We start from the raw sequence: 17,072 nt of genomic DNA on the forward strand, positions 1-17,072 counted from the left end.
ATACCAAACACTTACTTAGAAAATTGGAACATCTAGATTGGTCAGATAACCTTACTTTTTTAACTGTAGATGTGGTATCTTTATACTCCTGTATACCTCATAAAGAAGGTCTTGTGGCCCTCAGGGAAATGTTACATATTCATACTAACTTTGAATCTGGCTTTATAGATTATATTGTTGACATTGTGAGTTTCCTTTTGAGCCATAATTATTTTTTATTTGAGGGGACTTATTATGTCCAAAATCAGGGCACAGCGATGGGGGCGAAATTCGCCCCTTCGTATGCTAACCTCTATCTGGGTTATTTTGAACTTAATAAATTGTTTACTAGTAATAATCTTTTTCTATCTAGGATTTGTTTCTATACCAGATTTATAGACGATCTTTTGATCGTCTGGAAAAAGGATGCAACCAGTATAGAACAATTCATACAATACTTGAATGATAATAATAACAATTTACAATTTACACACTATAACTCTAATGAAAGTGTAGATTATTTAGATCTAACACTAGTAGGAGATAGCAAGAAAGGCTGCATAAATACTAGGACTTTTAGGAAAAAAACTTCTGGTAATACCATTTTGAGGGCTGACTCAGGTCACCCCTAATGTGTAAAGAAAGGAATCCCTAAGGGGCAATTTATGCGCCTTAGGCGTAACTGTAGTGATAAGGAGACATATTTGGATCAAGCTAATAATTTAGTTGATAGATTGAGTGACAGAGGGTACAACAAGAAGGATTTAAATAAAACTATGAAGGCAGTTAACGAGATGGATAGACAGACTTTGTTAAAGGATAAACCGAGGAGAACAAATGGAGACATTGATAGGTTGACTTTTTCAACTAAGTATAGTAGACAGTATCAGGATATATGTAGAATTGTACAAAGATTTACTCCATTGTTGAAAAACGATCCTAAATTAAGAGCAATTATAGAAAAAGGAGTCAGATGTGTCTCTAGAAGATCTGAAACTATAGAGAATAGTCTGAAACGGAATTTTGCTGATAAAGTTAAAACTGAAAATAAAATGTGGTTAGGAAAACGTAATGGTAGTTTTAAATGTGGAGGAGCACCTTGTAAATCTTGTAGCTATATGAAAAAAAGTGATACCTTCACTTCAACTGTCACTGGTAATACATATAAGGTCAACCATCATATATATTGTAATTCAAGATTTGTAATATATTTGATCACATGCAAATTGTGTCAAAGTCAATATACAGGAAGAACTACAAGAATGCTCAAGGATAGAGTGAGGGAGCACTTGTTGTCCTTGGAAAATGATATTCCAAAAACACCTGTATCTAAGCACTTTGCATTACACAGAAGAAATGATAATTATAATAAACAAGAATTGGAATATATCAATACACTTTTCTCCTTTCAAGGTATTGATTTGATACCTAAGCAAAATGTTGGGGGCAATAGAGTTCAAGCCCTAAATAGGAGTGAAGTCTATTGGATATATACATTAAAAACCGGAAGTCCTTTGGGTATAAACATGATTTCGGATGTAAAATTATATATAGGTAATTAAGATGAAATTTGAACTTATTAATGTATAGAATAATTATTATTTTTTAAGATCAAATAACACTGTGGGTCCTGTCTCAATATATTATTTTGAAATTGAAACAGATCAATTTTCATTTTGTATAATACTATTCAAATATTTACTATATTGTCATCACTATGAATTGAGGTAATGTCTTGTATATTAAATTGTAATTGATTTTCAAACCAGTAAATTTAAGTATAGGCTAGCCATGAGCTGTAAGAATAACAATTATATACATGGAGCGTCATATATATTTCTATCATATGAGGCTAGGAGTTCCTTTTTATGCGAAATCATGTGTTAATTTCAGTGTGCTCAAGTTGCAACATTGTATTGAATATTTTTTATTATTTTACTTTGTAACAATGTGTTTGTATAACCCCCTTGAATGAAAGGCTTTAGAGGAAGTATTGTACCTTTAAATTTGGATGCGAGGGTTTAGCCTTTTTAAGGGAGGTTCACAGCAGCTGTCAATATCCCTGACGAAGTGCCGTTTAGTGGCAGGAAACGGGTCGGATGTGGCTGAGAGGTGTGTGTGAAGTGGTGTTCACCTGTTTGTTTATTTGAATAAATCTACTGCAATGATTTAATGCTCTGTCTCTCACAAGACTTTTATTTCTACATATGGTGGATATTAGTTAACTTTCTGTCTACCCTGGAAACCAATGGACCCTAGCCTGGTTGTTTCTATGGTTCTCAACCAGGCACATTTATAAATGAATGAAGTGAACTAGACCTAGCTTCCAGATTATAATTCATCCATCTGATGCATATACTTAGTAGGTTATTTTTAACCCTTCATGCATAGCCTGGTATCCATACTTAATATCCTCAATTATATCTAGCGTGTTAATCCAGCAAGTAACACCATACGTTTTTCAGTAATTGAAAATATTATGCACAGCCTGGTATCCATACTTTAAATCCTCAATTATATCTAGCGTGTTATCTAGCAAGTAATACCAATAAGGTTTTCAGGAATTGGAAATATCATTAATTTAATCTATATAATAATGGGGTCACCTGTAAGCTACTAGGAGTGGTATGAAATTTTTTTTTTTTATATTTTATTATATATTTATATCAATAAAAGTTAAGTTTTAACCCCTTAATGACCACAGCACTTTTCCATTTTCTGTCCGTTTGGGACCAAGGCTATTTTTACATTTCTGCGGTGTTTGTGTTTAGCTGTAATTTTCCCCTTGCTCATTTAATGTACCCACACATATTATATACCGTTTTTCTCGCCATTAAATGGACTTTCAAAATATACCATTATTTTCCTCATATCTTATAATTTACTATAAAATTTTTTATAAAATATGAGGAAAAAATAGAAAAAAAACACACTTTTTCTAACTTTGACCCCCAAAATCTGTTATACATCTACAACCACCAAACAAAAACCATGCTAAATAGTTTCTAAATTTTGTCCTGAGTTTAGAAATACCCAATGTTTACATGTTCTTTGCTTTTTTTGCAAGTTATAGGGCCATAAATACAAGTAGCACTTTGCTATTTCCAAACCACTTTTTTTCAAAATTAGCGCTAGTTACATTGGAACACTGATATCTTTCAGGAATCCCTGAATATCCCTTGACATGTATATATTTTTTTTTTAGAAGACATCCCAAAGTATTGATCTAGGCCCATTTTGGTATATTTCATGCCACCATTTCACCGCCAAATGCGATCAAATAAAAAAAAATGTTCACTTTTTCACAATTTTTTTCACAAACTTTAGGTTTCTCACTGAAATTATTTACAAAAAACTTATGCAATTATAGCATACATGGTTGTAAATGCTTCTCTGGGATCCCCTTTGTTCATAAATAGCAGACATATATGGCTTTGGTTTTGCTTTTTACTAATTAGAAGGCTGCTAAATGCGACTGCGCACCACACGTGTATTATGCCCAGCAGTGAAGGGGTTAATTAGGGAGCATGTAGGGAGCTTCTAGGGTTAATTTTAGCTTCAGTGTAGTGTAGTAGACAACCCCAAGTATTGATCTAGGCCCATTTTGGTATATTTCATGCCACCATTTCACCGCCAAATGCAATCAAATTAAAAAAAAACGCTAAATTTTTCACAATTTTAGGTTTCTCACTGAAATTATTTACAAACAGCATGTGCAATTATGGCACAAATAGTTGTAAATGCTTCTCTGGGATCCCCTTTGTTCAGAAATAGCAGACATATATGACTTTGGGGTTGCTTTTTGGTAATTAGAAGGCCGCAAAGTGCTGCTGTGCATCACACATGTATTATGGCTAGCAGTCAAGGGGTTAATTAGGTAGTTTGTAGGGAGCTTGCGGGGTTAATTTTAGCTTTAGTGTAGAGATCAGCCTCCCACCTGACACATCAGACCCCCTGATATCTCCCAAACAGCTCCCTTCCCTCCCCCACCCCACAATTGTCCCCGCCATCTTAAGTACTGGCAGAAAGTCTGCAAGTACTAAAAGTTTTTTTTTTTTTTTTAAAAATACATCTTTAGCATATTTACATATGCTACTTTGTAGGATCCCCCCTTAGCCCCCAACCTCCCTGATCCCCCCCAAAAACAGCTCTCTAACCCCCCCCTGCCTTATTGGGGGCCATCTTGGGTACTGGCAGCTGTCTGCCAGTACCCAGTTAACAACATTTTTTCCTCTTTTTGTATTTTTTTTTTTTACATTTTGCTGTAGTGTAGCTTCCCCACGACCAACCCCCACCCCCACCCCCTCCCAGATCCCTTAGATTAGTTTTTGGGGGCATTTACTCCCCCTCTTCCTCCCACTTACTACATAATTATTTCTGTAGTGTAAGCGGTTCCCACCCGCTCCCTCCCGTGCACGCGCCCGCCCACCGATCCCACGTGCACGCGCGCGTGTCTGTGCGCGCCCCTGACTCTCCCGCCCCCGATCCCGCCCCCCTCTGTGTATCTGAAGCCATCGATGTCCGCCCACCCGCCTCCCACTTCAGCTCCCACCCACCAACGATTGCGGCCATCGATGGCCGGTGTAGAGAGGGCCACAGAGTGGCTCTCTCTGCACCGGAGGGGTACAAATTGTTATTGCAGGATGCCTCGATATTGAGGCATCCTGCAATAACCGGAAAGCAGCTGGAAGCGATGAGGATCGCTTCCAGCTGCTTTCCAAACCGAGGACGTACGCCACACGTCCTCAGGCGTTAACTGCCTTTTTTCTGAGGACGTGTGGCGTACGTCCTCGGTCATTAAGGGGTTAACGTAGAGCATTGCTGCACACCTAATTAAGTCTAGTCACCTCTCAAGTTGCTGTATGTTAATGATATGAATGTATGAAAACTCACATCTTTATTTATAACCTCGAGTGCTATATATGTAGTCTTGTCTTTAGGAAAACCCTTTCTTCTCCTGAGTTCCAATCTGTACTGCAATTTCTTTGGCTGATGTTGTGGCTGCATCAACTTTCTGGTTGGAGAATTTAGCGCAACAAGAATTGGATTCTGACATATCTAGCATTATTCGCTTACTGCAATATGCTAATCATTTTATTTGTGATACCATTTTTGATATTATCAAAATTGATGTTAGATCCATGTCTTTAGCTATATTAGCTAGAAGAGCTTTGTGGCTTAAATCTTGGAATGCTGATATGACATCTAAATCTAGATTACTATCTCTTTCTTTTGGTAATAATTTATTTGGTTCTCAGTTGGATTCTATTATTTTAACTGTCACTGGGGGGAAAGGGAGTTTTTCTGCCTCAGGATAAAAAAACCTAAGGGTAAATCTAAGGCTTCTAATCGTTTTCGTTCCTTTCGTCAAAATAAGGAACAAAAACTCAATCCTTCCCCCAAGGAATCTGTTTCCAATTGGAAGCCTTCCTCAAATTGGAATAAATCCAAGCCATTTAAGAAACCAAAGTCAGCCTCTAGGTCCGCATGAAGGTGCGGCCCTCATTCCAGCTCAGCTGGTAGGGGGCAGATTAAGGTTATTCAAGGATATTTGGATAACTTCTGGCCAAAATCAGTGGATTCAGAGCATTGTCTCTCAAGGGTATCAAATAGGATTTAGAGTAAGACCTCCTGTGAGAAGATTTTTTCTCTCACGTATCCCAGCAAATCCAGTAAAAGCTCAGGCTTTCCTGAAGTGTGTTTCAGACCTGGAGTCTTCAGGGGTAATCATGCCAGTTCCTTTTCAGGAACAAGGTTTGGGGTTTTATTCAAATCTATTTATTGTCCCAAAGAAGGAAAATGTATTCAGACCAGTTCTGGATCTGAAAATTTTGAATCATTATGCAAGAGTACCAACTTTCAAGATGGTGAATATAAGGACTATTTTGCTTTTTGTTCAGCGAGGACATTATATGTCCACAATAGATTTGCAGGATGCATATCTTCATATTCCGATTCATCCAGAACATTATCAGTTTCTGAGGTTCTCTTTTCTAGACAAGCATTACCAATTTGTTGCTCTTCCATTTGGCCTAGCAACAGCTCCAAGAATATTTTCAAAGGTTCTAGGTGCCCTACTCTCTGTAATTAGAGAACAGGGTATTGCGGTGTTTCCTTATTTGGACGATATCTTGGTACTAGCTCAGTCTTTACGTTCTGCAGAATCTCACACAAATCAACTAGTGTTGTTTCTTTGGAAACATGGTTGGAGGATCAATTTACCAAAAGGTTTCTTGATTCCTCAGACAAGGGTCACCTTTTTGAGTTCCAGATAGATTCAGTGTCCATGACTGTCTCTAACAGACAAGAGATGTTTAAAATTGGTTGCAGCCTGCCGGCACCTTCAGTCTCAGTCATTCCCTTCAGTGGCTATGTGCATGGAAGTTTTAGGTCTCATGACTGCAGCATCGGACGCGATCCTCTTTGCTCGTTTTCACATGAGACCTCTACAGCTTTGTACGCTGAACCAATGGTGCAGGGATTATACAAAGATATCACAATTAATATCCTTAAATCCCAATGTACGACACTCTCTGACGTGGTGGATAATCACCATCGTTTAGTTCAAGGGGCTTCTTTTGTTCGGCCAACCTGGACTGTGATCACAACAGATGTGAGTCTTTAAGGTTGGGGAGCTGTTTGGGGATCTCTGACAGCACAAGGGGTTTGGAAATCTCAAGAGGCGAGATTACCAATCAATATTTTAGAACTCAGAGCTCTTCAGTTCTAAACTCCACTTCTACATTTATAGCTAAGATAGGTCTAAGAGCGACCCTTTGTGTGCAATAGAGAACATATTTAAAATTTTCAAAACCTTGCTGATTCTAAGCCCTCTTAAACAGTTCATTGCTAACCGCCCCCCCATACAAACCTTAAATGTTATTACTAAGCGGTGTTTACCTGCTGAAAATTCTATAACATTTATAAACGAGTGGCCAGAGATGGGGCCACCAACTTATAACTTATTTCAGCACGTACCTTCATCATTGATTAATATACGTTTATGCTTTACCATTACTGTTATTATATTTCCACACCCATTAAGAGTCTTTGATATGACTATTATTCCCAACCAGTACTACCTATATCGAAGGGCCCATAAGTGGGCAGCTGAATGGTCATCCAAGGAAACTATTAAAAAAAATAATAATAAAGGTTTCAAAAGCTCATGTTAGAAATCAACTTTTTTTTTCTTATAAGTATCTTGTATTTCATAAAAAAATTATTATTTCTGTTATTATGCAAAACCTCAATAAAAGATAAAAAAATAAATAAAAAATATTATCACAATACCTGCAATTTACTTATGACATAAAAATATATAAATCTTTTCTTAAAAATAAGATTTAACCCCAGTACACTCACTACCCTAGTCTAATCAATATTAAATATAAGAATAAGATACCTTTCAACTCACCGTTGCAGCTATAAGGAATTAATTTGCTTTAAAATATTAAATATATTTAAAGGGACAGTCAAGTCCAAAATGTTTTATTATGATTTAAATAGGGCATGCAATTTTAAACAACTTCCCAATTTACTTTTATCACCAATTTTGCTTTGTTCTCTTGGTATTCTTAGTTGAAAGCTAAACCTAGGAGGTTCATATGCTAATTTCTTAGACCTTGAAGGCTGCCTCTAATCTGAATACATTTTAACCACTAGAGGGCATTAGTTCACATGTTTCATATAGATAACATTGAGCTCATGCACGTAAAGTGACCTAGGAGTGAGCACTGATTGGCTAAACTGCATGTCTGTCAAAAGAACTGAAATAAGGGGGCAGTCAGCAGAAGCTTAGATACAAGATAATTACAGAGGTAAAACGTGTATTATTATAACTGTGTTGGTTCTGCAAAACTGGGGAATGGGTAATTAAGGGATTATCTTTCTTTTTAAACAACAAAAATTCTGGTGTTGACTGTCCCTTTAACAATCACCATACATTACAAAATAAACCAATTTTGAGAGTTTCAGCTTTTCCAATATTCTGTTTTTCTTTCACTGTCATATAAGACAGTGAAATATAGAATTTATTAATTGCTATTATTGTATCCATTGTTTTTAAATGATTTTTTCTATAGTAATATTAAAATTTTTCACTAGATGGCAGTATATTCATTATTACATTCACTAAATTGGTTCAAATGAGTTTTTTCTAATATATGCAATATAATTATTGTCCACTAGATGGCAATATATTCACTTTTTTACCACAATTGTTTGGCGCCATTAGGGCTATTTAAAAGTTTATGGATTCACTTATGGTCAAGCTTGAAAAAGGGCTGATTGTTTGCCCGAAACGTTGCTGCTTTTGTATCCCACAATAAAGGTATTGGATTTTGCACCAGCTGGAGTATCTCTGCTTTTTCTATGTTTACATTGGGCTTGGTAAGCCTGCTCCATGCTGTGCAGTGAGTGCTGTGTTTGTGCTACTCTGTTTCAATATTTGCTTTACCAATTGAAACACTTGCACCACTATAACCTCTGAAATGGCAAATACTACAAAATACATTTGGATACTTAACTGAGGATGCACAAGTTGTATTCTCTTCAGTGCTGGGATCGAGTGACTTTCTTAATGTAGCCCCCAAAGAAAGATCAAGTAAAAAGCTTGAAAAGGATAGTGTCAAACAAATGGTGTTGTAATTACATGCTGTAACTTTAATGGAATATTTCAAACTACAACGTATTCCAAGGGGCTTATGTATGTCCACTAGACCTACCCTGTTTGCAGATACACCAGAGAACTGTACTCGTTTTGAAAACATCCTAAATAAATGTTCATTCAATTTAATCACATGGACAGTCAAATTCGCACAAAGGGAGATCGCAACATTTAAAGAAGAAGTGGAGAAATCTAAGCTAGCACTACAACAGAACCTACCGCTGGAGGAATATAAAGCTCCGATTGATAAAATCTCTAAATCTGTTGGTGACTACAAGAAATCATTAGAAGAGAAGAAGCGCACTAAGTTTATGCGTGATGAGCAAGATTACCTGCAGGGTAACATCTATCGGTGGTCTCAAAGAATGGAAGTGGGTGGAGTTCCGAGGATGCGGTCTCTACGTCAGAGGCGGGACAAGCGACGCACACCAAGAGACACACAGAGTGAGTCGGAATCATCGGCTTGTTTTTTTAACAGAGGAGTCGGATGGCGACGCCGGAGGGGCAGTAGGAAACACTGCAAGCACACATCCCCCAGTACAGGGCGCGAAGAAAGCCAGACAGACTCGCTGGAACAGCCGTGGGAGAGGCCGACAAATCAATTGATATCCACACAGAATAGGGTGAATAATACGCCGCACTCCAAAGAAGAACAAGCAAAGGTAAAAATGAGAGTTGGTAATACTCCGACAGATTCTAGAAGTCCTCATCCTAACAAGTATGATACAAATAAGGCTATGGACATTTATGTTCAAAATAGACAATCTACTGATAGACTTCCTATTATCTCTTTCACAAATGATACTGTTGTTGATGATGGTAACATTGTACATAATATTTCAGGGATTGATTTTTCTGACACAGAGGTTTCTTTTTTGAATAAAGGTTTGGCATATTGCCCTATTAACCCCTTAAGGACCAGCGACGTACCCTGTATGTCACTGGCCTTTTTTTGGGACTTGATTGTTTTATAGCGCGGTCTTGCTACCAGCGTTGAGACTGCTCTATTCCACAAAGCCTGCTGGAGGGAGGGAATTAATAGCGTGTTCTTGCTAGACTTGTGCTATTATGTCCTGAAAAAAACCTTAACGACCAGTGACATACAGGGTACATTGTGGTCATTAAGGGGTTAACAGAGGTAATTTATTTCAGATTAAACAGGAATTACATAGGTTCTTTAGATCTATCAAATTAAAATAGTTTTTTGATAAGGATACCAGTGTTGTTGGTACAAAAGGATATACTAAAGAAAATGATGTGTTAACCTGTAAATCTGTAGGTTTGAGGAATGTTAGTAAATTTAACCCAAAGATTACTGACAATAGTGCAAACACATTTTTTGATTTAGTTCTCAGTGAAGTAGAACAACTATTTTTGAAACCAGATTATGTGCTTCAACAAAAAAAAATAGAGTTTAATACAATCAAATCTAAGAAGGGGTTGACAGTTAAAGGAGCGGATAAGGGCGGAGCTTTGGTATTAATGAATCAGGATGCATATGTGGCAGAAATAATACAGCAACTAAATGACACATCAATGTACACAGAAATTAGTTTTGATCCAACACATAAAATACAATGTGAAATCACTGATATTCTATCTAATGCTGTCTTAAAGAGATTAATCTCAAGTGATTTTAGGGATTATTTACAGATAAAACATCCTATTAGGCCTGTCATATATTGCCTGCCAAAAATTCATAAAAATGAATCTGTGCCACCGGGTAGACCTATTGTCGCCGGCTCAGGTTCTATTTTTTCTAACATTTCTGTTTTTCTTGATAAAATTCTGCAGCCTTATGCCACCAAATCATCCTCTTTTATTAAGGACACCTATGATTTTTTGAACAAATTGGAAGTTCTTAACTTGTCAAATCAGAAGGTTTTTTTATTTACTCTTGACGTATCAAGTTTATATACATCAATTAAACACACAAGCGGAATAGCCTCAGTGGTAAAAATGTTGGCAAATGACACAAAATACAATATGGCTCAAATACAATTTTTTGTAAGTTTATTGGAGTTAATCCTTTATGCCAATTATTTTCTTTTTAAGGACACCTTTTATTTCCAAAGAAAAGGGACAGCTATGGGATCCAATGTCTCCCCTACAAATGCCAACATATTCATGATCAATTTTGAAGAATTGTTTGTTTATGAACATCCATTATTTTAACAATATGGTGCCACATGGTGGCGTTTTATTGACGATGTGTTTGGCATATGGTATGGCGACATTGGGTCCCTACTTGTATTCATTGATGATCTCAATTGTTCAGTCAATGGAATTAAATTCACTTTGTCACATAACAAATATTCAATTAAATTTTTGGATACATGTATTTATAAAGGTGAATGTGGGCTGAAGGCAGACATTTATTCAAAACCAACTGATAAGAATAATACACTATGGTTTGAGAGCTTTCACCCACCTTCCACCTTTAAAGCTATTCCCAAAAGTCAACTATTAAGGGTAGATCGCATTGTTTCTGATCCTGTAGTGAAAAAAGTTCATTTGGAAGAGATGTCAGATAAATTTATCTCTAGAGGGTACCCAAAAGCACTTATTAACAATGTAAAACAAAATGTGATTCTTGATAATGGTGAGTCCAGATCAGTTAGAAAGATCAAAGATAGATCTAAAACTTCAGATAGATTAATGTTTATCTCGCAATATAATACTAGGAGTAATCAAGTCAATAAAATAATTCATAAATATTGGCACATTCTATACAAATGTCACCCAGAAATAAATGCTTTTAAACAACTTCCAATGTCAGCCTACAAACGAAGCCCTAATATCAAAGACAAATTAGTGAGGGCAGTTTGTCACCCTTATACAGGGAAAAAGTATAAAATTAAAGAATATTTGACTTGTAGATCTGAATATATTATTTATGCAATTAAGTGTCCGTGCTCTCTAATTTATATTGGTCAAGGCACGTGAAAGGATTTCAGAACACAAGTCAAATATTAGATGCAATAAAAAGGATGCTCCTGTTGCTTCCCATTTTTTAGAAGCTGGCCATAGAATTAGTTAACTCCGTTTCCAGATTATTGAACAAGTACATACACCAAGGAGAGGTGGTGATAAGGAAAATATACTTAGTAAATGTGAAACATTTTGGATTAATGAGTTGAGTACTTTATGGCCAAAAGGCTTAAATAGAGAATGCAATTGGACAGCATTTTGGTAATTTGATGAAATTATAGAAAGGTTCTCCTAAATTAGTTAAAAGTTTAAACTTTTACATATTCTAAAATATTCTATCTGATCCATTGTCCAGATATATATACACATGTATCTAGCACATATATTGAGTATCCATTTTGACCTATACGTATGTGTAATTGCCAAAGATGAAATAAAATTAAATTTATTTCTAGTTTTTTTACACATTTGATATAATTTTTAATTAAGAATGAATTGTGGTTTCATCATATTATTCATTGAATGAAGATGGTATAATTTGTAATATAATGAGATAAAAACAACTATTATTTAAATATAGAATTTATTAATTGCTATTATTGTATCCATCTTTTTAAATGATTTTTTCTATAGTAATATTACAATTTTTCACTAGATGGCAGTATATTCATTATTACATTCACTAAATTGGTTCAAATTAGTTTTTTTCTAATATATGCAATATAATTATTGTCCACTAGATGGCACAATTGTTTGGCGCCATTAGGGCTATTTAAATGTTTATGGATTCACTTATGGTCAAACTTGAAAAAGGGCTGATTGTTTGCCCAAAACGTTGCTGCTTTTGTATCCCACTTTGCACAATAAAGGTATTGGATTTTGCACCAGCTGGAGTATCTCTGCTTTTTCTATATAAAAGAGATTAACCCCTTCGTGACCAGACCACTTTTCCATTTGTTGACTGTCTGGGACCAAGGCTATTTTTGCATTTCTGCAGTGTTTGTGTTTAGCTGTAATTTTCCTCTTACTCATTTACTGTACCCACACATATTATATACCGTTTTTCTTGCCATTAAATGGACTTTCGAAAGATACCATTATTTTCATCATATCTTATAATTTACTATAAATAAATATAGCATTTGATGAAAAAATGGAAAAAAACTATTTTTCTAACTTTGACCCCCAAAATCTGTTACACATCTACAATCACCAAAAAAACTCCTATGCTAAATAGTTTCTAAATTATGTCCTGAGTTTAGAAATACCCAATGTTTACATGTTCTTTGCTTTTTTTGTAAGTTATAGAGCAATAAATACAAGTAGCACTTTGCTATTTCCAAACAATTTTTTTTTCAAAATTAGCGACAGTTACATTGGAACACTGATATCTGTCAGGAATCCCTGAATATCCCTTTACATGTATATATATATATTTTTTAGTAGACAACCCAAAGTATTAATCTAGGCCCATTTTAGTATATTTCATGCTACCATTTCACTCCAAAATGCGATCAAATAAATAAAAAAATTTGTTAAATTGTTCACAATTTTAGGTTTCTCACTGAAATTATTTACAAACAGCTTGTGCAATTATGGCACAAATGGTTGTAAATGCTACTCTGTGATCCACTTTGTTCAGAAACAGCAGACATATGGCTTTGACGTTGCTTTTTGGCAATTAGAAAGCCGCTAAATGTCGCTGTGCACCACACTTGTATTATGCCCAGCAGTGAAGGGGTTAATTAGGTAGCTTAAAGGGTTAATTTTAGCTTTAGTGTAGAGATCAGTCTCCCATCTGACACATCCCACCCCCTGATCCCTCCCAAACAGCTCTCTTCCCTCCCCACCTCACAATTGTCCCAGCCATCTTAAGTACTGGCAGAAAGTCTGGCAGTACTAAAATAAAAGGCTTTTAAAAAAAAATAAAAAAAATTATGTAGCTCTGATGGACCCCTCCCCCCTTAGCCCCCAACCTCCCTGATCTATTCCAAACAGCTCTCTAACCCTAACCCCACTACCTATTTGCCGCCATCTTGGGTACTGGCAGCTGTACATTTTGCCCCCCCCCCCCAAAAAAAAAAGTTTTTTGTTTTTAAAAAAATATTTTTTCGTAGTCTAGCTGCCCCCCCCCTCAAAATCCCCCTACCTCTCCCCGATCCTAATTTCCCCCCCCTCCCATTAGTGGCAGTGGTTGCTGCGCGCATGCGCCCCCCCCCCGCACCCTCCCGGCGTGCACATTGCACATACAGGAACCGGACGCCGGGTAGCGATGGGCCGTCCACCCGCCTCCCTGCTAATGCTCCCACCCACTAACGATCGGCACCATCGCTACCGGTGCAGAGAGGGCCACAGAGTGGCTCTCTCTGCATCAGTTTGTAATAAAATGGTATTGCAGGATGCCTCATATCAAGGCATCACTGTAATACCATAAAAGTCAGGATCGCTTCCACCGCTTGAAACACTAAAGGACGTGCCAGGAACATCCTTGGTCGTTAAGGGGTTAAGCACAGATCTGGAAATAAATGATAGGCCCAATTTTGTTTGCTCTTTCCTATAAAAAGGGTCCCAAGCGTTTATCTCACAAAGACTGTAAATCCAAGCCGCAGGTTAATTCAGCAGTCAAGTTAAATAGCATCAGCCTTTTTTTACTTCCTGTGTAAGGGTTTTTATCTCTCTGATAAAACCCACATCTTTTTCTAATCATTGGTGAAATTTTGGTTACACCCTCATCGAAGCTTGTCTCTCATTGGCCCTTCGGAGTTGGTCCCTCATAGGCCCTTGAGGAATGCACGTCTTTTAACAGTAAATCCTTTTGGCTGTTATACCAGTTCTAGTCCATTAGGGGGCAGCAAAAATAGAAAAACAGTTTAATTATCGAATACTACTACTGAAAATATATATATATATTTTTTTAAATGTATATTTAATATACTATATTTTCTAGTATTAATAAACATATCTGGTTAACATATATGGGGCAGTTTAATACTACTGAAGATGTGCATATTAATACCAAACACGAGTATATTGATTTAGTATGTATTCCCATACATTTATTAGGTCTATGCATAACATTAAATCTATATAATATACCTACAGTATCTTATGTATTCTTCCATACAATTCTACTTATAATATTTTAAGAGATGTATTTAAAAATCACATTTTTAGGAGGGGACTTAAAAGTATTTTAATACTTTCAGCATGAATTTGATTAATATATCAATTCATATTCTGATATAATATTGCCACCTTTTCCAGTTATCATCTTATATCATATACATATCCTGTGAGTAGCAGTCTGATGTGGTTAATTATATAGCTATATTTATATTTGATTATTATTCCATATTAATATAAATACAGTATATTCCATATTCAGTATATCTCTTGCTGGGTGTATAAAAACATATGTATAATTTACAGCACTAATTACACATGCATTTATCAGATGTCTGAAAAACAAGGAAGATGTTATTTATTCTGAAGTAGGTTGGTTAAACAATTTAAAATTTGTCAATGCAGCTAATCATTCAATATAGTATAATTTTCAGATCAATACACACACTATATATATATATATATATATATATGTTTTCAATATGATATGCGTATTTTTAAATTATGAAAATTAGGCACAAATTTTTTTGAGATTTAGCTTCTCATGTCATATCTTGAGCTAGCAAATTTTCCCAGACATATATGTGGATTGGACCTTCAAAAGAAGACCTAGTGAATCATCATGTTGATTATCACATGTATCTGTTAACTTACAATATCCTGGGATTCTGTTAGCTTATCTGAACTACAGTACAGAATTGTGTATATTGAGTGTAGAGAGGGGGTCTGGGCTGAAAGGTCTGATTTCAGGTCTTTAATGACACATACAGTACAGAAATTATATTTAAAGTAGTATATATATATATATATATATATATATACACACACACACACACGAGAGAGAAGAATCAATCATCATGATATCTATGCACATAGCTTCAAATTATATCTCACCTTTTACATGACATAATTTCTATATTTGTGATGCAAATAACTATTTCTGCAACTTTTTTTCTGCTTTCACTGAAATTGTTTAAGTCTGTTCTTTGGAATAAATAACAAATCCACATACTGTATTTCTTTGAAGACTTTAATAAAACTTAAAAAAAATAAATAAAAGAATTACATGCTCTATTTAAAAAGTGAATGGTTAAATTTTAACTTTACTGTCCTTTTTAGCATATTAATAAAACAACAACGACTTTTTAATAAACTATACATATTTTACTTTCTCTTGCTGTAAAGCACCTTGATTTTGTGTATAAATTCTGTGGAAAAAAAACTCATCTACAGTCAGCATTTCTTGGCCACAAACACAATTTTTTAATTATTTGTATAAAACACTAAAAGTGACGACAAGGAAGTTAGTTTCTTATTCAAGCTGTTTCTTATTCGTGAAATTCTGTTTCTTATTCATGGAAGTTGGTTTCTTATTCAATTTTTGTGTCAGACTGCTTTAAAATTGACTTTAAAATAAAAATATAGGTTTTATTTAAATAATAATATAATTCATATAATGTAGTTACACATAAGTGGAATCCCTTTATACAACAATTGGATATACAAACTGGAAAAAAAAGGGCATACGTTGGCACCAATACAAATATTACTATTTTTAATAAGTAACTGATATTTTCAAAGGGTTAATGACCATTGGGCCACTGAATTCACTATGAATATATACAGGGTAGATCCCCCTCCATGACATGCAATTGTTTTTAGCCTGGCCCAATGGTGTTTTGGGCACAGAAAATGACGCCAACACTGGCATTGGTGCTGTAATTACCATTTTTGAATAAGTAACAGATATTTTCAAAGGGTTAATAATAGGCTAACCATATTTCTTTGAGACAAAAACGGGACATTGAGATGTCAAAAACAGGACGGGGTTAATATTCTTTATTCATAGGAATAAAAGTACGATTTTAACAAAAGTGAACTTATGACATGAATATAAACTATTGAGCCAACAATTATTCTTCTGTTATTGGTCTCACTATCTCCACTATCATAAAGTATTCAAATGTATCATACAATTTTACATTTGCCAAACAAACATGCTTTAAAAAAGTGAGTTTTCATCATAACGTCTAAATACCAATCCCCAGTGTTGTCACAATGTCCCCATGATCTAAATTGGGAATGTGTATATTTTTTAATCACATGCCCTTTAGCTTACTCAAAGTTTCCAAATTATCCTGTTATCAAGGGAAATTCCCTCAAAATATTAACTGATTTATGGTAAAGGCGGGGTAAAAGTGTAGCCTCTGAACAGGCGTTTGGAAGATCTGGATTGATTAGTAGTTGTAGATTTTAGCTGAGTTGCCCAAAAATGTTACATGAAAGAACTGAGAAAAATGTGGAAATAGTTACTTGATTGATAATGATAACTGTACAACATAATTAGCATGCTGTTGCACTGCAGCAGCAT

This window comes from Bombina bombina, chromosome 4, assembly GCF_027579735.1.
Source record: "Bombina bombina isolate aBomBom1 chromosome 4, aBomBom1.pri, whole genome shotgun sequence".
In the NCBI taxonomy this organism is placed as follows: Eukaryota; Metazoa; Chordata; class Amphibia; order Anura; family Bombinatoridae; genus Bombina; species Bombina bombina.